We start from the raw sequence: 10009 nt of genomic DNA on the forward strand, positions 1-10009 counted from the left end.
GACCCCACCCTGTACTTCTGCCTCCGTTCCAGGCTTTTGTGTCCTTTGGGGACTGTGGCTGTGTCTCCCAGTTTGTGTTTCATCTTTCTCATCTTGCTACTCAAATCCACCCCCCTCCCACTTGCCAGATTTGTGTGTCTGTATGTAAATGCTCACCCGCCCCAACTTACAAGCCTTCAATGAAGAAAACGGCAAGCTTTGCCAAGCTTGTGAAAAGTTTGACATAAATGCCAGCGTTTTTATATGCACTGTCTACGGGAAAACAGCAAAGTGTTTGGTTTTTAGGTTTATTACAATGTTAATAAAAATCTAAAAGGGATTTTTCTTAGAAAATTAGAGAAGGTAATTTGCTAATAATTAAACAAGTGCGAATAAATGAGAAACAATGAAGTTTTTGAAGTAAGAAAATCACTCAGTGTTAAAACTCAGCTGTGCTACCTGTTAATTCATGTGGCCTAGGACCACCCCGCCATATTCCCATATTTAAAATGGGTTTTAACTAATAGCTGTGAATTAAGAATTGTGAGGAGGAACTGATACAATGTATCTCGTCTCCTCAGCACAGTGTCTGGTACCAATACTTAACATTTTGTTGGCAAAGTCAAAGTGAAAGAAACAGACAGTCACACACACGTGTACATGTTTAAAAACACATAAAGATGAATAGGGATAGTGGTTGTGTCTGTATGGTAGGCTTATGAATTTGTTTTCTTGTTTAGGTTTTTTTCTCTATTTTCTACAATAAGCATTTGTTATTTTTCTAAATAGAAAAGGAAAAAAAGCCTTTCACGGACTTCCTGCCTCTAAGTTGTCCTTATACCTCACTGGGACCCTGATCCCCTCATCCTCTCTCGTCTCCTGTCCCTTCTTCTACCCACACTTTCCGTCGCTGTGAATCCTGAGTATTCCCTGCACACACAGTTTTCTGCTGCATGCCTTGCTGTCCTTCCCAACTTTTTTCTAGTTTACCGCTGCTACTCCATTAAGATTTAGCTTAAGATCCCTCATCCCGTCAGGGTTGAGCATTAGGACACCTGTATTAAAATGATCTGATTTTTTGATTGTTTCCTCCAAAGGAATGTTTTTCTCTAGAAGAGGGACTTTACTAGAAGCTGGAAGTAAAGATAAGGGAGCTGCCGTCCATGCCCTCGGTCTGCTTATAGTCTGATAGAAAGAGGCAGGGGACTCTATGAAAGTTATAAAGACTGTGGAATCTTTGATACAAGCATCTGCAGAGTATGGGGGAGCAGAAGGTAGGGAGTAATTAATTTTTCTTGGGGTAGGGGTTGAGTTAGGGTGGTGGGGTTAGAGGGTTTTCATTATTTTCATTCAACTACTAGATGTTTCCTGGGTAGACAACGTGGGACAGGTGTTCCAGGCAGAAGCCGTAACGTGGAACAAAGACAGGGCGTTGAAGGACAGTCTAACATTGGAATGACCAAGCGTTGGGTTTGAGGTGGCATTTCCATGGTGCTTGACACATGGCAGAAGCACAGAGATATTAGACCTGAACGGTATGCCCCGGCCTGCTGTCTGTGCGTGGGAGTCAAGGGTTTCTGAATCTTTAGAAGTCATATGCAGTATTTTGTGTTTATGTGCTTTTGAGAATTTTGCGGGGAGAGGGTCCCTGGATTTAACCAGATTCTCCCCTTCTTCAAAGGTTAAGAACCATTGTTTTGACAAATACTATTCCCTAGAGGTGGGTGAGGTGAGGAGGCAGGATGCACCAGGCCATCCACAGGGCAGTTAGTCACCTGCTGAGCCACTGAGGGCTTGGTCACTAGGGATACTTGTGATAATGGCTCCCCACACCCACCTTCAGCTCCTTTCAGCAAGCAGACTCCTTCCTGTCTCTTTATTCCCACCAGCTAAGCCATTCTATTAGCCTTTCCGATAGTCAAAGCAGCTCTCTGGGGCAGGAAACATTATGGGGTTGAAAGAGTGGAAAGAGAATGGAAGCACCGTATGTTTTATTCTGAAAATAAAGTACAAGGTGAACATGTGAGGAGAGCAGGAAAGCAAATACAGTAGCAACCAAAGCACTCCTGTGGCAACGTCATTAAACAGACTGCTTTAAAAGGCTGCAGTGCACTGGCCCCCCACGGACTCTGTAGGACAGTCATTCATTCCTCTGTGGCCGGGAGAGAGATGTGTGAATTATCCAGCTCTGAGAATCCTGCCCCAGCAGATTCAGCGTCCTCCTCCTCCGCCCTCTGTGCAGCTGTAACAACCCTGAGAATACCTTTGTTCTAGAACATACTGCACTGTGGTGGATTTGTTGATAATTCTTTTCTTCCACAAGGCAAAGTGGCTTGTTTTTGAAATGTCTAGCACTTAGCTCTCGTCTCAGTATGTGTTTACTGAAAGAATGAACTCCAGTTCTCTGGCCTGAGGGTAACGGAGATCACGATTCAAACCGTTATACCCTGCGCAGGGGTAACCCCACACGCGGAAGATTTCTGCTATCCTTGGCCTACTTCCTTTCCTCTTCTGCTGAGCTACTCCAGTAAAAGAGCCAATCAAGGGAGGGAGCAGGTCTCTTGTGAAGGGGGGGATTTGGTGCCCTGGTGAATCTGAGGCAATCTCTGATGCTGTCAGCTTGCTAAACAGTTTTGGTAACAGCGAGGCAAAACCCAAGACAAAGGTTATGGGAACAGACAGGAGGGCACTACTGGTCACATCTGGGTCTGTCTCAGCAGCACACCCCCGTGGTCATGCCCATGCCGGTCAAGTGGCCTTCAGAAGCTTCCGCTTTGTTGTGTTTTTCAAAGGTCAGCCCTGGGATATGCGAATTAGGAGCTGGCCTTGTGCTATGCTACGCAGTTTGCAAGGGGATTCAGAGGCTCTCCAGCTAACAGGGCTCAGAGCCACAGGTGTGTTAAAGGAATGAAAGAAAGATTTGAAGAAACTGAAGGATGACTTCATGGTTTCTAAGTATGTGAAGGACACAGAATGGTGATTAATATTTTCCTACTATTGAGGAACAAAGAATAGGAAAATTGTTTTGAACCTTCTCATGAGGGCTTCTGGCGGGGAGTGAATTAGAAAAATATTCAGAATACCTGCCCATATTCCTACCATGTTAGCTTTCTTATTTATAGGAGTTGGTCATTGTTAGCATTTCATTGTTGGTATCCTGGGTTAGGCATTTGATCTAAAGAGGGAAAGGGAACGGAATGATATCGTTTGAACACCTGCTGACAGCAGGCTAAGGGTTTTCCTCCATCTCTCATTTGCAAACTTCATCCTATTTAATACCCCCAGGGAAGGTATTTTCATGTGTTTTTTTTGTAGGGAATCTGAGACCAGGAGCACTCATAGTGACATGCATGGGAAGTGGCAGTCCTAGCTCTGTTCCTTCAGTCCTGAGTTCCGGTGACTCCCAAGGCCTCAACTTACTTGTGAATATGGTGACCCCAGGGAGATTTCTGAGGTTGTGTGGATGTCTCAGTCTCCGGAGCACTGCAGAAAGGCCCATCACAGTTCCCAAAGGCCTTCACTTCTAAGAACAACAGTGAATTTGATCCAGTTCGCCACTCATATAATTAAAACAACCTTCACTTGTAGCCTGGACAAAGCATACTTGTGACTCATCAAATCTGAAATGCTTTCTGGCATCACAAAAAAGCTAAAAAATACATTTCAATTTAATAGAGATAAAATTTTCACTTAAATGGCAAGTATCTCAGTGAAGGCAAACACAAGTGGTATGTGATAGATAAGGACATCAAGGATCAGGGCAAGGTAAATTATTTCAATCCGGGTTCAAACTGCTGATAACCAAACCTTTCTTCCTATCCCTGACTTTGGCAGTGTGGGCTCTGATTATAAATGCTACATGTGGGCCATTGTGGCAGTTTTGGCAAATACAAAAATTATAGAGAAAACAAAATTCACCCCAAATGCTATCTCCCAGAGATAAACCACTGTGAATATTTAATATACTTCTTTCCCACCTTTTAAAAAATTTAAGCATGGTTTGATATTGCTTAAACAAATGGTTCACTTAAGTTACCTTAAGTAAGCATTTTTTATTTTTAAAAATTTATTGTATACATAATATAAAGTTATACATAATTATAGCATAGCATAAAATTATACACATAGTATACATAACATAAAATTAACCATTTTAACCATTTTTAAGTGTACAATTACTTGGCATTAGGTACATTCACAGTGTGTTGTATAACCGTCACCACTATCCCTTTTCAGAACTTTTTATCATCAACATTCCCTATATTTAAAAACACTTCACAAACTGCATTTAATGGCTGAATAATATTCCACCACCTACAATTACTTGGGAGCATTTTCTGGCGAATGTTCAACATAGAGTATATTTATTTTGTGCTCATTATGAGCTAGACTTTATGGGACCTTACGTCTGGTGGAGGAAATGGCCAGTAAATGACGGGCGGTTTGAGTCCTGTAGAGGGTGAGCGCAGGGCCTATGGGATCATGTTGGGGGGCGGGGAGCTAACTTGAGTTATAGTTTTCACGGTCATTCCTTGATTATTGCAGGTCTAGCATGTCTCGGCTACATTCCTGTTAAAAATAATATTGTGACACATTTGTAGGTATGAGTATTTGTCTACATTTCAGGTTATTTTGTGAAGTTTTTAAAAAGTGAAATTACTGGGGTACTCATTCTAACAGGACCGGTATAAAATGTTCTTTTTGAACGCTAGCATCTCCTGTGCTGTTCCCAAGGTTCAGAGCTACACCAAATATTTCCATTATCTGTTTCACCTTGTAAATTCTACTAACATTTTATAAATGTTGGCATAACTTGCCTCTGGCAGGAGAGTGTGAGGAATTGGGGTTGAGGAATGAGTGTATCCAGCTGGGAGGAGCTGGGAAGGTCATGGCTGAGGACGCCGTGCTGGCTCGGGTCACGTGCACACCGTCCAGCTGTTCGCACTTGTTTCAGAGACCTGGTTTTGAGGGCTATGTTCCCTGTGCCTGCTGACAGAGCTTGCCTCCCTTCTGCGAAACTTCAGTCTTTTGAACTTGAAGCCCACTGTGAAATAACAGAAGCCTTTTTTTTTAAGTGTCTGTTCATCATCTACGCAAACCACTAGTCTATTTTAATCAGAGCTGGAGGAGACCTTTGGATATCATGTAATCTTCCCTGTTCAAACTACAAGGGAAGAGCCTGAGACTTAGAAAAGTTAAGGAACATTCTGCAAGGAATTTAGAAGACCGGTTGGTAGATGCAGAAGAGGGATTAAACCTCGGGCCTCTTGATGTATCTGGCGGTCACCCCATTGCCCACTGCATGCTGTCTCAAGGTTTTGTTCTCTGCTTAAAGGAATTTTTTTCTTCTTCTCTTTTTTAAATTCCTGATTTAGTTCTCTGCTGTTTCCAAGATGTTACTCATTTTCAGTGTTGAATACACATATGTGTTGGCTAATGTCTACTGATAGTCAGCAAATAATGCTGGCGAGTTTGTGTTCCTCATTCTGCCCTGATCTTTAGCCCCCTCATTTATCTGATAGCTGAGGGCCGTATTCATCTCAGCATTTTTGTTCATTAGGAAGTTTCTGTTGCCTTCCAGCAAAAGTAATCAGTTATGTCTTCCTTTGCTCATTTAGTCCCTTTACCTAATTTTGTGGGGGTTGGGTTTTTATTAGTTTTAAGGCATATATAATGACACTAAATATAGAACCATGAGCCCCCTGATAATAAGAATTAGAAAAAGGAACTTAAAAAGCCAGAACATCAAATCTGGTCTGAGCTGTGAGCCTAAATATCAAATGATTATTGTGCAGTTGGAAAAATCCCCAGCTCAGATCCTCAACAATTTCTGGTTATCAAAATCTCAAAAACAATTTGTAGAGTTATCAGGCCCTTTTATTTATGAGCGAAAGAGCAAGTTCCTCTTTTAAGTCTTTTATGTTGGTGTGTCCGTCCTTTGTTAAGAAGGCATTGCCATTTTCATTATGAAAATGGTTTTCCTGGATTTATAGCTGAGTCTATTGATTTAGTGTTTCAAAACTGATTGGCATTAACCTATAGAGTTATTTTCACATAAAAGCAACTTAAAAATGGTCTTGATTGTGAAGGTAATTTTGGACATCTATTCCTGTGTTGGGTGCTACTAACTGGTGTATTAAGTTCTGGAGAACTAAAGAGTAAATATATCACATTTCATTTCCAAAAATGACAGAGGCCACTACAATGATCTATTTAGAGGACATCTGGAGGCCCAGAGGCGGGTCATATACTCATGCACCTCAGCCCCCATCTTGCCCATTTTCTTCTATTTTTTGGTGTGAAATAATAATTGATTATATTAGCGATTCTGTTTTCCTAAGTGCTTACCATCAGGCCCTGTGATACATACTTTACCATTATAATCCCATTTAATAGCAGTAGTCCTATGAAGACACGTTGTATGATGCCCATTTTACAGATTAGGACGCTGAGAATTTCCCCAGTTCATCACCCAGTTGATCTTTTGATGCCCCAATTCTTGTCATTTCCTGATTACCTCTGGTCCCATCATGTTCTTTTCTCTTTCAGAAACACCTTTAAAGGCTTTACAAAGTGGTGAAGCCATTGCTTCAGCATATCATCAGTTTGGCCCCAACTTCTTTAATTTTACGTCGCACAACTTTCTTCCAAGGACCCTGCAGTACAGACTTACCCTAATGTGAACATACTGTATGCTTTTTCCTGCCCTGGGATGAGTAAATGGCTGTTATTTGCCAGGTACTCTGTTAGGATCTTAAGGACACATTTCTTGCCTTCAAAAACTATATACTTAGTGGTAAGACAGACCTGGACATAAACCACTTCCCCTTAAGCTTTATGTATCTACTCCCAGATTGGTTTGGACCCCATACCCTTGGGGAGACTTTCCCTCATTCAAAGCAAGAGTGGTTCTGTCTTCCTCTGAATGCCTGTACCAAATATTTATCTTTAACTTTTTTATCTTTTTCTATGTCTGGATCTTAACCCACTTAAAAGTCTTTATAAGCTATAAGCTTATAGGTGAAAGAGTCTATAGGCAAAGTCTATGGTTTTATATCTCTTATATATAAAACTCCAATTATTTTTTTTGTAATTTTTGGCCAGAGCTGGGTTTGAACCTGCCACCTCTGGTATATGGGGCCAGCACCCTACTCCTTTGAGCTACAGGCGCCACCCTATAACTCCAATTTTTAAAGAGATTGATTAATTTGCAAAAGTCTAAAAAAATTTATAAATTTTATCCTTCAATTATCATGCTTCTTCTAATGTATTGCATTGTGATCTGAGACCACATGTACTCAAATATAAAGAATTAGGTTGGCACATAAATATGGCACATCATTTGTTTTTCTGGATTTTTTTTAACCTTGTTGCTGAGTCTTTTTATTTAAATTAGATTAATAATATTACTGTGATAACTTCCTTTTCATTAGGTATCAGCACAGGAAGAAAGCCTTTTGAATATAAGCCAAGTAAAAAGTCACTAATAAATATCGTAGACTGTAGTTCAGTGATTTTCAGTGAGCCATGAAAGGATTTTTCTTAGGTATGTCTGGAAAATTTTTAAAGATTATTAATTAAATTATTTTCAAAAGCTGCTCAAAGCACGGTAAGTGTATTTTTTTTTTATCAACATAATTTAAGTGTGATGCATAGGTTTATAGGTTCAAGTGTGCCATGAAATGAAAAAAAGGTTGGAAATACACTCTGGGAGGCCAAGGCAGGTGGACTGCCTGAGCCAAAGCGAGACCTCATCTCTAACAGTAGCCGGGTGTTGTGCTGGGTGCCTGTAGTTCCAGCTTTTTGGGAGGCTGAGGCAAGAGAATCGTTTGAGCCAAAGAGTTTGAGTTTGCTGTGAGCTATGATGCCAGGGCACTCTACCTAGGGCGACAAAGTGACACTCTGTCTCAAAAAAAAAAAGTTGGAAACAGGGGTGGCGCCAATGGCTCACGGAGTAGGGCACCGGCCCCATATACTGGAGGTGGCGGGTTTAAACCGAGCCCTGGCCAAAAAAAAAAAAAAAAGTTGGAAACAATACTCTAGTTCCATGAGTTATGGGATTGGTTACAAACACCATCAAGGTAAATGCTGTGAGCAGAAAGAGTCCTGACTAAGGAGGAGGGAAACCTGTTTTAGTGTTGGCTCAAGCCACTTGGCAGGGTGGACCTGAGCTGGTCAGAAGCACCATGAGCCCGACTCTTCACATGCTCCATGAGGCCGTGCTCGCGGAAGGCCGCCTTCTCTGTGTCCTCACCTGGTGTTTCCTGTGTGTCCCACCCTGGTGTCTCTTTCTGTGCCCACATTTCCTCTTACAAGGTCACTAGACTGATTGGATGAGGGTCTCATTTTAACATTATCACCTCTTTATAGGCACTCTCTCTACATACGCTCACATTCTGGGGTACTTGGGAGCCGGGGCTTCAACAGACAGATTTGGGGGAGTCACAATTCTGTAACATCTATTTAAAATAGCACTGATTTGTGTTAAATTATATTTGGAGAGGCTAGCATAAAGAAGAAACCCAAAATAGAACTTCCATCTAGCTAATTAATGCCTATTATTAAAAGGGAAGGGGGCAGGCACATGGGAAGAGAACTCAAAACTGCATTAAAGGGTATAAAAGAAAAGTCTAACACTCTCTTAACCCCTTCCTACACTAGGCAACTTCTTTAAAAACATTTACATGATTGTTTCCTACAGAGACCAGTGCATTTTTCATGCCTTAACACAGGGAGCTCAGATCTCTTCATTGGCACACAGATTGGCCTTGTAAGTGGCTACATGGTATTCCATTGTGGATGTACTAGATTTCATCTTAACTAGTCACCTCTTAATGGACGTTTTAGGTGGTTTCAAGGTCACCTCCCTTCTCCCAGTTACACCCTCACTCTGCAAGTCCTCTTAAAAACCCAAGATGAAAAGAACAGTGATGAGCCATCTAATAAGAATCACTGGCCTCCGATGTTGGTGAAGACAGTCTTGGCTTTTCCCCTTCCTGTTCTTACTGGTCTTTGAAGTGTTGTGTAAGGTGTTTAGTCTTCCTTACCTTCAGTACCGGACACGGGACGGTATCTTCCTGCCCACTGTGAAGGGGGAGGCTTTCCTTGGAGGCATTAGGTCATCTACACCGTAGTCCTCAGGAAGAAAAGTCTGTCTGAATTATTAAGAGTCTATTTTTAGTTGAGGAAAACAGTTTTTCATGTGAGAATTGCTGTTGCGTGCTCAAGCAGCACACGATTCCTTCCTGGCTGCTTCCACCCCGTTGGCCGGGGCCGGCTGTCTAATGGAATGTGAGCAGTCTCTCTGCTAATCAAGATTTACCGCAGAGACCAGGACGCCTGGCTGCTCTCCAATTTGCAGATGCTCCAAGCTAACAGCAGCAGCTCCGAGATTAAGTGTGGCGCGCGGGCCCTGGTCCTGTTTCTGGGCCCAGCCTCTTAGCCACAGGTATCATCTGGCATTATTTTATAAGCCGTGCCAGGGGTGCAGATGTTCTTTTCTGAAGAATTACTTTCATTTCTGACTCATTTCAGGAAATGAGACAGTCTGTCAGAGGGGTTCTTCATTTCCAGACCCCTGGAGAGTTCATTTTCACCTGGGATTTCAAACCACATGTGGGCAGCGCTTTATTTACCCAGATGTGAGAAATAACAGTAATGAATGGTCCTCTTCTAAAGCAGCCCTTACTGCTTATGCCCTTATTAATGTAAATATTTCTGAGGCTTTGACTTTGTGATGCTTGTGGACATGCTGTGTGTATGGGCTTTGGTGCAGGAAAAATATAATTTAGCAACAGATTTAAAAGGTAGTCTGGAGTGTTTCTAATTACTGTTTGTTTAGCTCACCATTGCCTAATAAGTGGATTTAAGTAACCTCAGGGGTAGGGACTGTAATGTTCGTATTATAGTCAACCATGCAAAGCAAATTCTAACTAAGTATTGCAGGGAAAACACCATGGAGCCATTTTATAGAAGTATTCCACTGAATTTTAAATTTAGAACTGAGAGCGCTTTGGAATGGGCATCTCCT

General features: G+C 41.8%; 1 protein-coding gene across 2 annotated transcripts in view; it reads left to right on the plus strand.

The window, feature by feature from the left end:
- ANO6 (anoctamin 6) overlaps positions 1-10009 on the plus strand; it is a 182000-nt gene that overhangs the window by 33968 nt on the left and 138023 nt on the right. The gene's annotated exons all lie outside the window — the stretch shown is intronic.

This window comes from Otolemur garnettii, unplaced genomic scaffold, assembly GCF_000181295.1.
Source record: "Otolemur garnettii isolate 467f Iridium unplaced genomic scaffold, OtoGar3 scaffold00070, whole genome shotgun sequence".
Lineage (NCBI taxonomy): Eukaryota > Metazoa > Chordata > Mammalia > Primates > Galagidae > Otolemur > Otolemur garnettii.